Source organism: Zootoca vivipara, chromosome 10 (genome assembly GCF_965207765.1).
Source record: "Zootoca vivipara chromosome 10, rZooViv2.hap1.1, whole genome shotgun sequence".
NCBI classification, from domain to species: domain Eukaryota; kingdom Metazoa; phylum Chordata; class Lepidosauria; order Squamata; family Lacertidae; genus Zootoca; species Zootoca vivipara.
This window is the reverse complement of record NC_142593.1, coordinates 53,610,066-53,629,202: the sequence shown is the minus strand read 5'-3', so window position 1 is coordinate 53,629,202 and position 19,137 is coordinate 53,610,066. Positions and strand designations below refer to the sequence as shown.

General features: G+C 48.4%; 1 protein-coding gene across 2 annotated transcripts in view; it reads right to left on the bottom strand.

The window, feature by feature from the left end:
- ZBTB7C (zinc finger and BTB domain containing 7C) overlaps positions 1-19,137 on the bottom strand; it is an 84,254-nt gene that overhangs the window by 17,587 nt on the left and 47,530 nt on the right. The gene's annotated exons all lie outside the window — the stretch shown is intronic.

Genomic DNA, 19,137 nt, shown 5'->3' with positions numbered 1-19,137 from the left:
TACCTTCCAAGTCCCGGACTGCAGAATCCAGGACCGGCAGCCATGTGACACCGGAAGTTGCGTCACCGTAACTTCCGGTGTCGTTTTGCCCTTCTATGGGCACAAAAAATGGCCGCCGCCGGCTTCGAAAGTCCCTTCTAGGCATGTCAGGAAGTGCGTCGACACAACTTCCGGTGTCGCTCTGCCCATCTATGGGCACCAAAAATGGCCGCCACCGACACCGGAAGTCTCGTCTATGCACTTCCGGACATGCGTAGATGCGACTTTTGAAGCCGGCGGTGGCCATTTTTGGTGCCTATAGAAGGACAAATCAGAAAGAAAAAAATGGCCGCCGGCAGGAGAAAATAACAGAGAAAAACGGGAGACGAAGTGATACGGGGGACCACCGGGAAAGGGTATGTAAAATTGGGGGTTTCCTGGGGAAAACGGGGTACTTGGCAGCTATGCTCTGAAGCAGAGGTTGGATGGCCACCTGTCATGCATGCTTTAGTTGAGATCCCTGTATTGCAAGGGGTTGGGCTAGATGACCCTTGGGGTCCCTTCCAACTCTACAATTCTATGATTCTATGCATCACATGTTGTTTGGCTCCAAGAATGAGAAAACTTTATTTTCCTTTCTGGTCTTGTGGATGCCTTAGGCTTCCTTGTTCAGAAACGAAGCAAAACAAACAAACGAAACGTAGCAAAACAATGACCAGAGGCACCAGCAAACATACATGTTGGACATGCGTGAAGGAGATTCAGAGACCTCTCTGCCCGGCCACTGCTGGAAAAGTAGAACCGGCTTCGACGGCTGGTGCATCTTAAACAACAATTCTACCTTGAAAAGTCCAGGGGAGCTTGTCTAAGGGTACGGAGGGAAAGGAATGTGTTCTGATTGTAGAGCAGTCAGATGTTTACGGCGTGGGCTTCTTCAAGCGTGCCACTTCCCTCCCGCCCACAGAAGATCAATCAGCAGCTGAGACCTTGAGGTTATCTCTCTGCGCCATGCCCACTGCCCACACTCCCGGCCAGCCAGCCTCTCTTGCTTGGCAATTACTATGTGGGAGAAGGATGGCCGGCCCTGGGAGATGGGATGAAAGCAGCAACCGAGAGCAGCTGCTCTTGCAAGCCAACCTTCCTCAATTAATTTAATTTAATTTATTAGGATTTATACACCGCCCTTCATCGTAAGATCTCAGGGCGGTTCACAGAATAAAATACAGGATAAAAACCAAACAAATAATTAAAAACAAAACAGCAGCTTTGGGCTTGGCTGGTGATTTGGGTTTTCCTGGTGCTGTTAAATCTGCGTTTTCTGTATTATTTAAGTTTTGTTTTAAAAATTAACTCGAGGCACCTTAAACCTTGGGAAATCAGCTAATAAATGCCCTTCATGATACTTCCTTGGTTATATTCTGCATCATTATGTGCAGAAACCTGTTTTTAAGGGCACCCCTTTCCCCACTTGGGCTATATTGTTCTCACTGGCAGACCTGTGCTTGGGCTTTGCTGTGTCAGATTGTGGGATAGGAGCTCACACTGCTGAGAACTTCTCCTGCATGTGAAGGGGTTTCCTGCACACAGAAAGCTAAAATGCCAGGGAGAAGGTTTCTGGCCTAGGCCATTCCCCAACAGCTAATTTTCTGGGTGCCGAGAACTTCCTTCCATCTGTACAGAGGGAAGCAGTCTGTACATTCTGCAAGTGGCACAGCTCACCTCAAAAGCAGCAACAGTGCTGAAAAGACATCTTTTGGGGGACCCAGGTGGCGCTGTGGTTAAACCACTGAGCCTAGGGCTTGCTGATCAGAAGGTCGGCGGTTCGAATCCCTGTGACGGGGTGAGCTCCCGTTGCTTGGTCCCAGCTCCTGCCAACCTAGCAGTTCGAAAGCACGTCAAAATGCAAGTAGATAAATAGGAACCGCTACAGCGGGAAGGTAAACGGCGTTTCCATGTGCTGCTCTGGTTTGCCAGTAGCGGCTTTGTCATGCTGGCCACATGACCTGGAAGCTATACGCCGGCTCCCTCGGCCAATAATGCGAGATGAGCGCGCAACCCCAGAGTCGGTCACGACTGGACCTAATGGTCAGGGGTCCCTTTACCTTTTTACCTAATGTTTCTAATTTCAGGTTAATGTAGAAATGGATTTGAACAAAGGGCAAAAACTTGTGAAAGTGAGATTCGTCCATCCCTAGTTTTCGCTCACTTCCCAATAGAAAATATTCCAGATACATAGCTAAGCACTGACTCCTTCCATGGCTGACCCTACTTAGATCTTAAGTGAAAATGTGTGCATTTACAGTTACAGTACATGTATAGCCTGTAGGAATGGGAAAAGCCATCCATTTTGGTTTCTCTCATTTTTTCCATTTTCCCAGTCTTGGGATGTTATGTGCAATATTGCCTAATATACACATTTTTTGCAAACCAATTCCCCCTCACACACACCAATGCAAACTTCTATGTTATTTTCACCAATACACCCCAGGCTTATCCCTTTTAAAGCCAAAACGCACTTTGGGTGAATCTGCAGGATTGCCAAAGGTTCTCTCCCACCCACCCCCTGCCCCGGATAGCTGCCTGCTTTTTAATTTAATTTAATTTTTAAATTTGCCTAGCCTGCAAAGCTGAATGTGCACATGTTAAATGCACGTATATTGCGAGCATGCATTTACATGCATGCTTTACCCTAGCATATGCATTTTATGTACACGTTGCTTGGCTGGAGAACTACACTGCCTAATTTAAAGGTAAAGGGACCCCTGACCATTAGGTCCAGTCATGACCGACTCTGGGGTTGCGGCGCTCATCTCGCGTTACTGGCCGAGGGAGCCGGAGTACAGCTTCCAGGTCATGTGGCCAGCATGACAAAGCCAATTCTGGCGAACCAGAGCAACACATGGAAACGCCAATTACCTTCCCGCTGTAGTGGTACCTATTTATCGACTTGCACTTTGACGTGCTTTCAAACTGCTAGGTTGGCAGGAGCTGGGACCTAGCAACGGGAGCTCACCCCGTTGCGGGGATTCAAACCACCGACCTTCTGATCGGCAAGCCCTAGGCTCTATGGTTTAACCCACAGCACCACCCGCGTCTCACTGCCTAATTTAGAGAAGGGCAAATTTGTTGGCTGCATTTCGGTTCACATATTGTTTCGGAAAGAGAGGCTTAGTTAGGCTCTCCTTTCAATACAAACTGAATCGAATTTATCCCCCAACCCTAATGCTCAGGCTCTATCTCTGCGCAGTTCAGTGTCTTCCACCGAGGCACCTAGAGGTCTAAGCCTGTTTACCTGCAGCAAAAGAACTGCACTGTTCACCCCCACCCCACCCCTCAGATCATTTGCTAATTATCTTGACTATCCCTCTAAACAACATTGACATAAGTTTGGAGAAAAGGATTCTCCCAGCCGCCCTTTTGCCAGCCTGACAATTCGACAGCTGTGTTGCTCTGCACTGCTGGACAGGATGCAACAGCCGGCTCTGCAGTGACCTTCAAAATCTCATGCCCTTCAGGGTGAAACTGGCAGAAGCCGAGACAGAGAGAGAAAGAGGGATGAAGGTGACACCTAACAGCAAGCTGGCCATTTCTCTTCCTAGCTACTTTCTGTTTTATTTATTAACTGGGCCGTCCTATCCAAGGCTACTCAGAAGTCAGTCGTGTTTTGTTCTGCCAGGTGCTCCTTGCTAAGAGTGCAATTAAGTGGTGCCTTTGGGGGCTTCTGTAAAAAAGATCAACAACTTTGGGGTCCCCCCCTTAAAAAAGGTTGACAACCTTGGAAAGGGGGGGGGTGCTGGAGGGATCTTTGCACTACGGCGCCGGGTATGCTTAAGACGGCCCTGGTTGTACACGTTCAGTACATCATAGTCATGCTGACCTGCTGCGGCTCAGTGCCCAGTCTGGAGGAACCTGCCATGCTCCCGAAATCCACCTCTGCTTTCGACAACGCTCTGTAGAGCCTGATAATCATCTACACCAGCAGGAGGCACCTAGTGCCCTCCAAATGTTGTGGGCCACAACTCTCTTAATTCATTACCATCAGCTACCTTGGCCAAGGCTGATGGGAGTTGTGGCCCAGTATACCTGAAGGAGCATCTCCACCACCACTGTTCTGCCCGGACACTGAGGTCCAGCCCCGAGGGCCTTCTGGTGGTTCCCTCTCTGCGAGAAGTGAAGCTACAGAGAACCAGGCAGAGGGCCTTCTCGGTAGTGGCACCCGCCCTGTGGAACGCCCTCCCACCAGATGTCAAGGCAATAAACAACTTTCTGACTTTTAGAAGACATCTGAAGGCTGCTCTGTTTAGGGAAGTGTTTAATGTTTGATATTTTATCATGTTTTAATATTCTGTTGGAAACCGCCCAGAGTGGCTGGGAAGGCCCGGCCACATGGGTGGGGTATAAGTTGTTGTTGTTGTTGTTGTTGTTGTTGTTGTTGTTGTTGTTGTTATTATTATTATTATTATTATTATTATTATTATTATTATTATTATTGCCTGCCCCTGTCCTACGCTTTAAGTTGCTGCCACATGCATTTCTTCTCTACAACCAAATGATGTGTCCTAAAAGGTGAGGCTTTTGCTTCTGCTAGAAGAGGTACAGCCTGTCTGGGTAGAGTGGCCTTGTTACAGAGGACTGTCCTCTATTTGAAAGGCGGCTTTGTTCAGTTTGAAGATGAAGAACCTAAACAAGGGAGAGCAGGAGGGAGCTTTGACGCTCCAAGTTAGTAGCAACTGGGCAGCAGGCTGTCACCCGGCCCCAATCTTCCCAAAAGGTTTCTAATTCAAATGACTGCAATTGTTTCTCAATCTGCATCTAAGTTTGCGCATGCGCATTTTAATGCAAAACGGTGCTTGCGATGCAGAAAGGTCCGCCCTACGAACAGGGCTTATGGGAGACACTTGTGCAGGAAGGGGGTCAAAAATTGTTGAACGAGAGCCCGGTCTTTGTAGTGGTTCAGGAACGGACTCTGTACATGGAGAGAGAGTATGACCTGAAAGAGCTTTGGTTGGGAGCACCCCCTCTCCGTTCTGCATATAAAACCAGCAGCCATCGCTGGCTGAAAATAAACTTCAAGCCAGTCTGTACAGGGCTGAGGTTTGAAATTCAAGCTTGCAAGGTAAAAACCAGAATCCATTAATCCACCGAGACGCCCACTCCCCCGAGCCACGAAGCATTCCAAGCGAGGCAGGCTTTGGCTCATAAATCTCCTGAACCGCCTTATGAGCACCAGCAATCAACAATCCTCCCTCTCCTCTCTCTTTCGTTCCCCCCACCACCACCACTCCTCCAACGCACATACACACACACACCCAACCACACAACACCACAAGATCACAGCCGGAGGGGGAAACCTGCCATTGTCTCTCCTTTTGGCATGTGGGGTTCAGGCCAAGTTTGTTATTGCAAACCTCCCTTGGACACACCCTGGAGACTATATTTGCGAAACCGCAGCCAAACCCACCCCGGCTTTGCTTTGCAATCTGCAGTGCTTCGAGATTTATCTCAGGGGTTTGTCGTGTCCCCACTCCACCCCTCTTTTCAACTTCGGCTTCTCTGCTATGAAAAATTGCCTACCACAGAGAAGCAATAGTGTAGCCAGTATTTATTTTTTGTTTTTTAAGGGAGGGAGAGCAAGTAGAGGGGGGGGATTTCGTGTATAAATGGGGTTGCCCTCTCAAGTGTTTCCTTTTCCAGATACTCCCTTCCATTCCCACCTCACCCATGGTGTTCCGCTTTCCCCCTCAGACGGCATTCTGTGCCCACGGAACGTGTTCCATCTTCATTCAGTGTCTCCCCAAGCCTGCTGATGGCTCTTTGTCTGCCTTGGCGGTGCTATTTTGGCTGCAGAAAGATCCACGCTAAGAGAACTGAGGTTCCTGTCCGCGAACTAGACCAACCCAGCACTTCGCTTCAGCGAGTGGTGTTCGTGGGGGACAGGAGGCGGGCAGGTGTGGAGGACTCCCTGGTCCTGAATGGGGTAACTGTGCCCCTGAAGGACCAGGTGTGCAGCCTGGGGGTCATTTTGGACTCACAGCTGTCCATGGAGGCGCAGGTCAATTCTGTGTCCAGGGCAGCTGTTTATCAGCTCCATCTGGTACACAGGCTGAGACCCTACCTGCCCGCGGACTGTCTCACCAGAGTGGTGCATGCTCTAGTTATCTCTCGCTTGGACTACTGCAATGCGCTCTACGTTGGGCTACCTTTGAAGGTGACCCGGAAACTACAACTAATCCAGAATGCGGCAGCTAGACTGGTGACTGGGAGCGGCCACCGAGACCACATAACACCAGTCCTGAAAGACCTACATTGGCTCCCAGTACATTTCCGAGCACAATTCAAAGTGTTGGTGCTGACCTTTAAAGCCCTAAACAGCCTCGGTCCAGTATACCTGAAGGAGCGTCTCCTCCCCCATCGTTCTGCCCGGACACTGAGATCCAGCGCCGAGGGCCTTCTGGCGGTTCCCTCGCTACGAGAAGCCAAGTTACAGGGAACCAGGCAGAGGGCCTTCTCGGTAGTGGCACCCACCCTGTGGAATGCCCTCCCACTAGAGGTCAAAGAAAACAACAATTACCAGACCTTTAGAAGGCATCTTAAGGCAGCCCTGTTTAGGGAAGCTTTTAATGTTTGATGGATTTCTGTATTTTAATGTTTTGTTGGAAGCTGCCCAGAGTGGCTGGGGGAACCCAGCCAGATGGGCGGGGTATAAATAAATTATTATTATTATTATTATTATTATTATTATTATTATTATTATTATTATTATTATTATTTGCCTTAAAAAACCCCACCCTGGTCTGGAAATGCCACAAAGTCTGCCTGCAACTTTTTCTAAGCGGAACCCATTTTCTGCCATGAACCCAACGCATGGGGAAACAACCCTAACTTGGTCTACTCAGATGAAAATCCTCCTGGATTCAGCAGGGCTTGCTCCCAGGTGAATGGAGCTGGGGTGGCAGCCTCAGCCTTCACCCGGAACCTGAAAATCAATGACTGAGGCATCAACAAATGGAAAGAAGAAGAAAGAGCTCTACAGGCAAGGTGCCATTACTTAGAAGCCCCTGTCACTGGTAGTTACACACCTTCCTTCGGAAGATATGTGCGAGTGGATCTTAGATCATTTCAACAATGAGGAAGATTCCTACGGGAGTAGGCTCCTGCTCAGATACATTGGCTTAAAACTTCGAAATTAAAAATGGAATCAAACCCTTGTAGTGGGCGATGATCTTGAAGTATTTGGAGTAAGTATCTGGGAAACTCTTGGGGACACCTCCAAGCATCCTGACAAGGGACCTGGGAAAGTCTTCCATAATGTCAGTACCAAAACCCAAACACAACAAGCAGCATAAGGTAAGCTGGAGAGCTCTAGAAATGGCCAGAGATGCTTAAGAAAGCAAGCAGGGGTCAGTAGAGCTGGAAGAAGACAGTTTAGCTTTCCTGGGGTGACCACCCCATCTCTAGGAACCACCAGCAATATTCTAAGTGCACGGCAACCAGGAGCCTGGGATTTTCTGTCCTTGACAAGGGCCCCGTAATGGAGTTTCAAATGACCTTACATCGAGTCAAAATGTGTTGGAAGGGGAGGGGTGCTTTCCCTCCCCTCAGCAGTTGGCATCTGGCGATTTCCATTCTATCCCTTCATGGAGGAAATGAGTAAAACGGCGACTGCCTGACCCACCAGCAGAAACATGCAATTTTCGGACGTAATTGCACATTTCCATGTAATAGCATGATCATAACAAGCAGGTTCGATTTGATCAAGTTTCGGTCCAAGCCGTCCCTCTTCCATATTTAAACATCCTGGCCTCCTCTTCGCCTATACTTTTAACTCTCTGGCCGTGTGGGTGCTGACAGCTGTTGGGTTCTGGGACCGTTCCTTATCGAGGGGGACGGCAATTAAATACAAATCGGCGGAGTTGATTTCCTGAGATGGGATTTCCTCCCCCACCCTCCTCATCCAGTGGCTTCTGCTCCAAGAGCTCCACTGCAACAAAATATATTTTGTGTACCAAGGCAATGACATCAATCAACTGGTCCTCTCTCTCGAGTTCTACGCCTTCCCGCATTGCACCCACCAGAGCTTATCACCAATTCCACAAGGCTTCCAGAATTAACATGGGAGAAGAAGAAGAAGAAGAAGAAGAAGAAGAAGAAGAAGAAGAAGAAGAAGAAGAAGAAGAAGAAGAAGAAGAAGAAGAGGAGTAGTAGTAGTTTGGATTTGATATCCCAAAGGAGTCTCAAAGCGGCTAATATTCTCCTTTCCCTTCCTCCCCCACAACAAACACTCTGTGAGGTGGGTGGGGCTGAGAGACTTCAGAGAAGTGTGACCAGCCCAAGGTCACCTAGCAGCTGCATGTGGAGGAGCGGAGATGCGAACCCGGTCCCCCAGATTACAAGTCTGCCACCATTACATATTGCCTCCAACTGTGGACAAAGAGCATTGGCTCCATCATGGCTAGCAGCCGTCAACAGGCCTCCTCCATGAATTTGTCCAATCCTCTTTTAAACCCCTCTAGAGGTTGGTGCCCATCACTGCCTCTTGTGGGAATGAGTTCCATAGTTTAGTTCTTCCTTTCGCCGGCCCTGCATCTTCCAAAGTTCAGCTTCATCGGCTGTCTACGAGTTCAGTTTGTTGGCGTTAGTAAAGCAAGCTGGGGGAAGATCAGAAACCCTTGCTGATTTCCTTCAAATAGTCAAGGGATCGGCCAGCAGGTCTCAGTCTATGCTGTGCTCACCCCTCTGGTACAGAATACCACTGCAGGCAAAGGAAATGTACTGCCCAAAGGCTTGAAACCAATAGGGTAGAGTCCACAGCTGCCAACCACACAGCAAGGCAAGAGTACAAGCTGAAGTAATTCCTCGATTCAAGCGGGCAGATCAGAAAGACAGAAATGGTGCGTGGAATGTCTGAAATATCCCCCCCCCCCGCGCACGCTTTCTGGGGGCCAGAAACAAACAAAAATGGAGCTAAGGGACAGCTTTAAAAATTATAAAAACAAACCACAAGGCATTTAAAATCTGGGTTAGGGGAAAGGGACTCTGCTCTTTTCCAGGCTGGTGAAAACAGAAATTCTGTCTGGCAGCAGCCACCTACAAAAGCCACCATCTTGGCTATTAGGGTGCCGGTCCTCCTCCAACTTTCCCATTCAAAGGGGGGGGCGGGAACCAAGCCCCCAGCAATGACAATGCTCCCTGTGTCTTCTTCTCCTCCTCCTCTTCCTCCCCTTCCTCTGCTGAGTCATTCCCCTTTGCCACAAACCACGCAGGGCAGCCCACAGCTGCGATTAGAAATGCAGCGTCAGCAAACAGGAGAGCTGCTTAAGAAAACAACTGTGTATGTGGTTGAGAGAGCAAGAGCACAGCAGGTCACACCGGAGAGAAGAAGCTGCTCCTTTGGGGGGGGGGGAAGCACGATGGCTAGGTCTCCCAGTCGCTGTCAGTTTTTGACCCCAACAGATTTGTGTTTTTCCATCTTGCAGAGGGGAGTGGGGTGGGATATTTGCATACGTTTGGGCCATAGATAGATGATATGATATAGATAGAAAGATAGACAGATGATAGATAGATAGATGATAGATAGATAGATAGATAGATAGATATAGATGTTAGATAGATAGATGATAGATAGATGATGATAGATACAGTGCTGCCTCGACTTACGAATTTAATCCATTCCAAAGGCACCTTCGTAAGTCGAAAAATTTGTAAGTCGAAAAACGCCATTGGAAACGCGATTTCCCATAGGAATGCATTGGAAATGGAAAAATTCGTAAGTCGAAGCAACACTATCTAAAAATTCGTAAGACGAAAAATCCCTATCTAAAACGGCCACGTGTTTTCCCCGGATGTCAAGACATTCGTAAGTGCGCGGCCATTACCCCCATTCGTAAGTCGAAAAATTCAGTTGCAGAGTCGTTCGTAAGTCGAGGTACCACTGTAGATAGATAGATGATAGATAGACAGACAGACAGACAGACAGACAGACAGACAGACAGAGGTTGCCATATTTTGAAGACCAAAAAAGAGGAAGCATTTGCCAACTTCAAATGGGAACTTCAGTGGGAGGGAAGAGCCCGTTTAGGGCCTGAGGGTAATTCGCAAGGAGGTGCCACCTGCTGTTCAGTGGTTCACCACATGGGGGAGCCACTCCCTGACCCAGCAACTCTGGAAGTTCATCCAGGAAGTGACCAAACTCAAGACCTGCTCAGCTTCCAGTGAGGTTGTTATAACATGTGCTCCCCAACCCATGCACATTGAATCTGTCGAAATCACCCATGTGACTAATTTAGGAAGGTGCAGGAGCCAGGGGGTGAAATGATGCCAAACAGCGCTTTTATTCAAAAGGGAGTGGGGGAGGTGAACATTCACACAATCGAAGTATTTTTTCGGAAGGAGGGGTGGGGTAAGGGATTCAACTCTGCTGAGAAATCCAGTTTCAACTTGAATATTCAGCACCGCCCTAAATAGTGACCACACAAATAAGGGTTTATGTTACAGCCTCCTTAATCCTTCTAGTGTGTAGCTCCAGGATAATCACTCAATGTAGCATCAGGTTCCTGTGCCTTAGGAAGCAGAAATTTCAGGAAGCCATCTCTGTGGCACTGTGGGCCTGTTCAGTGGAAGTGAAAGGCTGGCTTTGTTTGGGGTTTTCCCTTTACTGTCTAAGATCAGCTGATACTCCCCGTCCTCACTGTAACCATGCAGAGTGTGAGGAGGCAAACATTGTCCTAACTCGACCTATGTTCACTTTGGAGCAATATCTCAGGGGTCCCCCCCCCTCTGCCACCCCTGCTATCTCTAGTCCCTTCCTGGGATGCTGGAAGAGGGGCAGATCAATTCTTGTCAGAGGTCTGAACTGATCACCATCAGGGCGCTTTTGAAATTTGGCCAAGAAGAGAACCCACTCCTGGCACAGAGGACAAGAGGGAGACTGCCTTCCATGGTCACCCAGGGTGCTGACCCCACTTCTGATGGCTCCACACACAGTCTGAACATTCAAATACAGTGGTACCCTGGGTTAAGTACTTAATTGGTTCCGGAAGTCCATACTTAACCTGAAGTGTACTTAACCTGAAGCAAACTTTCTCATTGAAAGTAATGGAAAGTGGATTAATCCGTTCCAGGCGATGAAAAAAACACCCTAAAACAGCAATTTAACACAAATTTTACTGTCTTACGAGACAATTGATCCATAAAATGAGGGCAATAATCAATGTACTGTCCTATAAAAGAAATAAGACAGTATTGTAGATGATAAAAATTTACATTTCCCCCCCTTTATGTGCACTAATGATAGTCAGTTTGGATGGGGGGCTTTTATCCATTTCTGCAGTCACACAATCAACCAGTAGCTGAACTGGTTTCCACACAGTCACAAAAAACACAGTCACAAAAAAGAAGTCACAAGCCACAGTCACAAGTCAGTCCCATAACATGAAGAACAAGTCACAGTCAAAAGAAACAAAAAAAGCCACACAAACCAAAACGCAAAAAAAATATATACAGTGGTACCTCAGGTTAAGTAATTAATTAGTTGGGGGTGCCATTCACACCCCAAAAAGTACTTAATCTGAGCGGTGATCGCGCTGATAGAGCGCTGCTGCGTATGTGTGAAGTGCGAAGTGAGCAGATCGCTTCTGCGCGCGCGGTGGAACCTGGAAGTAAACACTTCTGGGTCCGTGGAGTACTTAAACTGAAAGTACTCAAACCGAAGCGTACTTAAACAGAGGTATGACTGTACAGGCTGTGCATGTAGAATCCTATACACGTAGACCAGGGGTCAGCAAACTTTTTCAGCAGGGGCCGGTCCACTGTCCCTCAGATCTTGTGGGGGGGGGGCGGACAATATTTTTTGGGGGGGGGGAGGGAATGAACGAATTCCTCTGCCCCACAAATAACCCAGAGATGCATTTTAAATAAAAGGACTCATTCTACTCATGTAAAAACATGCTGATTCCCAGGCCGTCCACGGGCCAGATTTAGAAAGCGATTGGGCTGCATCCGGCCCCCGGGCCTTAGTTTGGGGGCCCCTGACGTAGACCAAAACAAAGAACATATTATCCCACCTATCGGGACTGTTGCAGTCTGGTGTGGCATTCAGGTTCCCCTGTGAGAGCAGGGTGATAGACTAGATGGATCTTTGGCCTGATCCTGCTGCACAGATGTATGCCTTGCATGTAAAAAGACCAGTGGCGTCGCAAGGGGGAGCGGGGGCAGTTCGCCCCGGGTGCCATATCTGGAGGGGTGGTAAGAAGGCACCCGCAGGGTGCTCATTCCGCCACCCCTGGGCGCGGCAGTGCGAGCAGCCATCAGGCCGCCGCAGCCACACGTGGAGGATCCTCCGTTTGTGGCTGCAGCTATGAGCAGAGGATCTCGCCACCGTCCATATGGCATTCGAGTGACGCCAGCGGCAAACCACTATGTTCAACATATGCATGTACGTAGCAATGCCGCACATGTAAATAGCAGTTTGCCGCCGGTGCCGCCCGAGCACCGTACGGACAGGGGTGGGATCCCTCCGTCGCCGCTACAGCTGCAGCCACAAGCAGAGGATCCCACCACCGTCCATACGGCGCTTGGGCGGTGCTGGTGGCAAACTGCTATGAACAACGCATGTGCGGTGTCGCACGCATGCATTGTCTGTAGTGACGCCACACATGCAGCCTATGTAGCGACACAATGCATGTGCAACCTGCGGTTTGCCCCACCCTGGGTGTCGATTAGCCTTCGTTCACCCCTGAAAAGGACACAGTGGTTAAACCACTGAACCTAGGGCTTGCTGATCAGAAGGTTGGAGGTTCGAATCCCTGTGACGGGGTGAGCTCCCGTTGCTTGGTCCCAGCTCCTGCCCACCTAGCAGTTCGAAAGCACATCAAAATGCAAGTAGATAAATAGGAACCGCTACAGCGGGAAGGTAAACGGCGTTTCCATGTGCTGCTCTGGTTCGCCAGAAGCGGCTTTGTCATGCTGGCCACATGACCTGGAAGCTATACGCCTGCTCCCTCGGCCAATAATGCGAGATGAGCGTGCAACCCCAGAGTCGGTCACGACTGGACCTAATGGTCAGGGGTCCCTTTACCTTTACCCTTTAGTACTCTATTTATTTCATCAGCAGCCAGTTGAACTAAATGATCTCTGATGATGATGATGATTTTATTATTGATATCAAGTCCATTTGGCTAGGTTTCCCCAGCCACTCTGGGTGCCTTATGGCATGTATAAATATGTAACAAAACAACAAACATAAAAAACCCAGAATCTCTTAGACTGTATGATTCTGTGACCATGCTAGCTAATGCAAAAGGCAACGTGAAATCTGCTGTTGAAACACACACACACACACACACACACACACACACCGAAAAACCCCACATGTCACAATTCCACACAAAAGTAACAAGGAACGTTTCACTGCTTCCCAGGCACCAGCAACAAGGCCCGTGGGGTGCGTGAAGCTCCCAGCTCCCAACCTCTGCCTTTCTCTTGCCCTCTCAAACAGCACCAACCTAGCAACAACAACAACAACAACAAAAAGATGGTTCCCTTTTCCATGTTGATTTGTGCAAGGCAGTAAGGAGCAGATTAAGATCCATACACAAGATTACGCTAATCCGTCAAACTACAGAAGTCGTCCTGAAGAAAAGATTTCCTGCTAGAGCTTAAATCGCTCCTTCCTGCCTTTGTGTCATGCTCTGTGTTGGTTAATAGATAATTGAGGCCCTTGCCTTCCGCACTTGCTAATGGCTTGTCATCTGACTTTCATTTGTCGCCTCAGTTTCCTCCCATGTAAGCTGGCAGAGGCAGCTCTGAGCTGCAGGGGGGGGGGGGCAAGGCAAAACAAAACAAGTATTTGTAGCACTATGTGACATCTCAAGAGGTGTTGGGCTCTCCTTCCTTGGAGGTTTGTAAGCAGAGGTTGGATGGCCATCTGTCATGGATGCTTTAGCTGAGATTCCTGCATTGCAGGAGGTTGGAGTAGATGATTTTCGGGGTCCCTTCCAACTCTCCAATTCTGTAATATGGGAGAGTCTCCCAGGGCAGGAGTCTTCAGCTGTTGCATTGTGACATAGCTGCCAAGTCTCCCGTTTTTCCCGGGAAATCCCCGTTTTTCCAGCTGTTCCAGCTGAAAAAATGGATTTTCCCCCCAGTTTATTCTGGCGCGGCGGCCATTTTGGAACTGGGCGGAGCATGCTCAGAAGAGACTTTTGATGCTGCTCTGCCCAGTTCCAAAATGGCTGCAGTGCGACTTCTGGCGCGGCGGCCATTTTGGAACTGGGCAAAGCAGCATCAAAAGTTACTTCTGAGCATGCTCCGCCCAGTTCCAAAATGGCGGCAGCGCTACTTCCGGTCTGCTATTTTGGGCCCGGTCCCTTATTTCTCTTACAGCAACTTGGCAGGTATGGCATTGTGACCCATTACTGTCCTTGCTTCTATATAAGGGAGGTCGTACCAATGGCTCCACTCTCATTTTATTTGCTTCTTTTCCTAACAAAGAAAGGGGAGGAAGTTGGGGAAATGCAGGAAGAGGCACAAGGAAGAACTAAGAGAGGGAAGGAGGAAGCGGACAAAAATGATTTAGCATAGTGGCTAGAAAAGAGGTTTAACACCATGCTAAGCTGGCCGTGTCTCTTACTTTACAGATGATGGTCCTCTTTCTGAAGACCTGTTCAGTCCTAGCTGAAAGGACCTTAAAAAAGGAGAGCACCAACAATTTGCAGCTCCTGGAATGCAGACAGAAAAGGCACACAGCCGCCCACCTGTAGTCAGAGTGCTCCACGCTGAACTGTATTTAAGCCAGCCTCCTTGGAGAGGAGCAAGACCAGTACCAAAAACTCAATGATACTTCTGGGCATGCAAATAATGACAAATCCGTGTGGCTGCGTGGAAAGGGAATCTGGGTTTGGTACAACACTTCATGGGTTGTGTGTCTACTTGGATGCAACCAGCAAAAAGAAGATACTTAACTAATCTTACAAACTAATGCAGTTTGTGTGCCATTTCTGTCCTAGGTTATGCCCTCCATTGCTCTTTATGAACTTCAAGTCAACACGTGCATTTTGCATGTCACCCAATCACACATCATATTGTTTCAGCTCCTCATTTCCCCAGATAATGGGGGGACGGGGGACGACGACATTATATGGTCCATATCCTTCAAAGGCAAGAGTCCCAGAGTGTTAGAATGTCTTTTGCAACGGTCCGATTTCATTCTTTGCAAGCTGTTCAGACCGAGCAGGCATTATAGGGCACAGAAGCAAGCTCACGGGCAGGCAGATTCACATAAATATTGCTTGAGTCCTCCAAAGTCAAAATTGATTCACAAAATGGGACAGGCCAAGGAGTGAGCACCTGAACCTCACATCTTTATTCACTCTTGTGCACCAGACAGTAGTGATTTTTTGCACCTGTGTGCAAAAGGTGGTGGTGTGTGCCCCGCTCACTGCTCACTTTCAGGGCATTTCGTGGGACTGCTGCCCTCGTCATATATTTTGGGATTAAATTATCTCACGTTCTACCCAGTTTGAATAGCAACAATCCCCCTGCGAGCCCAGAGATCTTCTTTTCTAAAGGCTTGCGCTTGTCTCCAAAGGCCCTTGGCATCCTGGAGGCCTCGAGGGCCAGGTTTTTCCACTGATGTCTTTCTTTCTTCCTCGGATTTCACCTGGAAACACGTCCTCGGCAGAGTTTCCAGCCTCTATGGACGGAACTCAGTGCGTGGGAGGCCGGTTGCCAGCTTCCACCTTCCTGGCTGCTAACTTCCAGGGATCAGGCTGCGGCTCTCTATAGCATGGCACAGCGCCCAGCATTTTCTCATTTGGCAAACACAGAGCGCAGCTGGGATTTCAGGCTCTCTTGGCATCAGACTCCATGGCCCTCAGACTTTGAGGCTGCCTTTCCCAAGCTGGCTGCTCTGCCTGCCTGGCATGGTGCAAAGAGGGGTGGCATTTCACCACTGAAGGTGAGAACACAGAGATCTGCTCCATACATTGCAAACTCAGGTTTGCCGCTGATTGTACACTCATTGGGCAGTTGTAGAAAACAACAAGAGTAAGTAAAGGTAAAGGGACCCCTGACCATTAGGTCCAGTCGTGACCGACTCTGGGGCTGCGGCGCTCATCTCGTGTTATTGGCCGAGGGAGCCGGCATACAGCTTCCAGGTCATGTGGCCTGCATGACAAAGCCGCTTCTGGCGAACCAGAGCAGCACACAGAAACACCGTTTACCTTCCCGCCGGAGCAGTACCTATTTATCTACTTGCACTTTGACGTGCTTTCGAACTGCTAGGTGGGCAGGAGCAGGGACCGAGCAACGGGAGCTCACCCCGTTGCAGGGATTTGAACCGCCGACCTTCTGATCAGCAAGCCCTAGGCTCTGTGGTTTAACCCACAGCGCCACCTGCGTCCCACAACAACAACATGAGTACCTCTTCCTATTTTATATCTGTAGATCGGGCATGGATGAATCCACTCATTTTGGTTTCTGCAGGGCCGGATTAAGACATTCAGAGGCCCTAAATACTTAAATGATTTTGGTGCCCCGCCCCCATATATATCTAATTCAAGATATAAACAAAGTTAAAATAAAATTTTATTTTTTTGAAATGAAACAAAACCTACAGTAAGATGGAAAACGATATTTATTGGTGTATACTTCCACTTTGTTTATATCTGGGGGGGAAATTCTCTTACTTTTTCTAATTGCAAAGTCTTTGATCAGATCCTCAAAACAAATCTGCTTCAATACTTAGTAGAGATGAGGCACACAGCCTGCCTTGTTGCATAGTTGTTCTGTTGGGAATTTCAATATACTTTAGCTGAGAAAACGAATGTTCAGCTGCGGATTTGTGGCCATTAACGTTAAAAATCCGGCAACGGAAAATTTCTACAGAGTCCCCCTTTCCTTGATGCCCTAAGCATGTGCTTATTTTGCTTAATGGTTAATCCAGCCCTGGGTATCTCTCAGTTTCTCATTTTTCCAATCTTAAGTTTGGTCCTTTGCATTTACACATCAGTTTGCTATCTTTTTTGTTTTTAAAAAAAGTCCTTGTGAAAATTCAGCAAAATTCAGAGCAACGCAAATTTCAGAGGACGGCTGTATTTTCCATTTATGCATTGCTTCAGGAAGTGCAAATTAGGTTTGCCACAAAAGTGAATTCAACCATGTTTCTCCCCAATCCTACCCAGATATAAGATATAATGAGATATAAGTCTCCTTGAGTCCAGGTACGGTAAGTGGAAACAGGATCACAGCCTCGGTCCCTTTTCCGCTAAACCTGAGAAGGCACTAAAGCAGGCATCCCCAAACTGCGGCCCTCCAGATGTTTTGGCCTACAACTCCCATGATCCCTAGCTAACAGGACCAGTGGTAAGGGATGATGGGAATTGTAGTCCAAAACATCTGGAGGGCCAAAGTCTGGGGATGCCTGCACTAAAGTCTTAGACCAGGCTTCAGCTGTTTTGGAGCACAACTCCCATCATCCCTGACCACTGGCCAAACTGGCTTGGGCATGTGTGAGTTGTATTCTGCAGAAGACATTCAGGACATCTGAAGGGCATCAGGTCGGACAAGGCTGCTTTAAACTTGTCTCCTGGGAAAGGTGCTTCAACTAAGCAGATCTTTCTTTCATTCTGTCAGCGGAATTCTCTCTTGCCCTGTCCCCAAAGAGGATATAAATATATATATTTAAAATCCTGTTTGACAGCAGACTCAATGGGTGGGTTTCCTTCCTGACTGAAAACTCTGTAGAATATGAGACCGGCTTACCCACAGAAAACTGGTTTGGCTCAAAGCTGCCCAGGGCGCCCCAGGCCGGACGAACCTGGACAGCGTTCTGTCCTCAGAAGCTGTCAGGATTTGTCGAGAAAACCCTAAAATAGGCCACTCGCCACAGGAAAAGAAAAGAAAAAACATAGAAAGGGAGATGAGTGGAATGGGGGGGGGAGAGAGAGAGAGAAGGTGAGGAGAAAGAGGATGGGGAAGGGCCGTAGGCGTGTTTTTCAAAAAGCAAATTACATATACACAAACAGGGCGGAAAATCACAACGCAAAGCCCTCAGGGAGGAACGAAGGGGAAGCTGAGGTTGGCGAATTGGCACATTAAATCAGAAACATGTGTGCCCACACGGCTGCAGCTCTCAGCCTGAAGGACTGAGTCACCGAGAGGAGGGTGGGACCTCTGTGTGTGTGTGTGTGTGTGTGTGTGTGTGTGTGTGTGTAAGGGGAGTTATCTTTCTATCAGGGCTGGGTGTGGGGCACAGCAAACAATGCAAGCGAGGAAGCCATTGAGTGTCTGAGCAGGTTTGCGGTTGGATTAAAAGCAGGTACAGGCAAGCCTTGGACAGAGTCTCCAGGCAAGAGTGTGAAAGAGGGTTTCTTAATTATAGATATTTAATGATAAACACACACACACACACACACACACACATATGGAAGGGACCTGTTAGCACATAGCACATCCAGTGCGTCCCCTGCCAAGACAGGATTGTTCCCTGCAAATTCAAACATTGCCCTCCTCTCCGCACTGTGTTTTTCCAAGGATGCGCCTGAACCACTCCAGCTGCAGGGAACACACACCACTTCCCTTGGAAGGGAAGTTTTATTGACCTTACCATGCAAGAAAATTTTTCCAGAGGTACAGCCCACAATTTCCCCTTCTCTTTTTCTCTCTCTCCCACATACTCCTCCTCAAGTCCAGCTTTTGGCTTCCTTTGCTCTTCATCCCATCGCCCAGCCCTGCTGCTGGTTCCAGATTTTATTGTTCCTTTCTGAATTAAAGCCCCCCCGAGGAGAATTACTGGCTCATTTTGTAAGGTGGAGACGAGTAAAAGAAGGGGACGAGTAAAAGAAGGCCCCATAAACTGGTGTGGGAGTGTGGAAAGGGAGATTGCACACAATTTTTTGAAAGGTTCGGGGCAGCAGAAAACATATCATTTGGGGTGGGTTGCTCCTTTCGTTTCTTATTTACTTTAGTAACTACAAAGACAACCAAGCTCCTCAGTCCTCCAACCCCTCAAGATCCCCAAAGTAGTTTTGCCCCCTTGTGATCCGATGGATGGATCTGGGTGAGGCATTGAATTCAGTCCTATGCTTGCCCAAAGACTACATTCAAGAGTAAGGCTGCTTTTCAGACACACACATACCCTGCAACCAGGCCCGTCCTAGC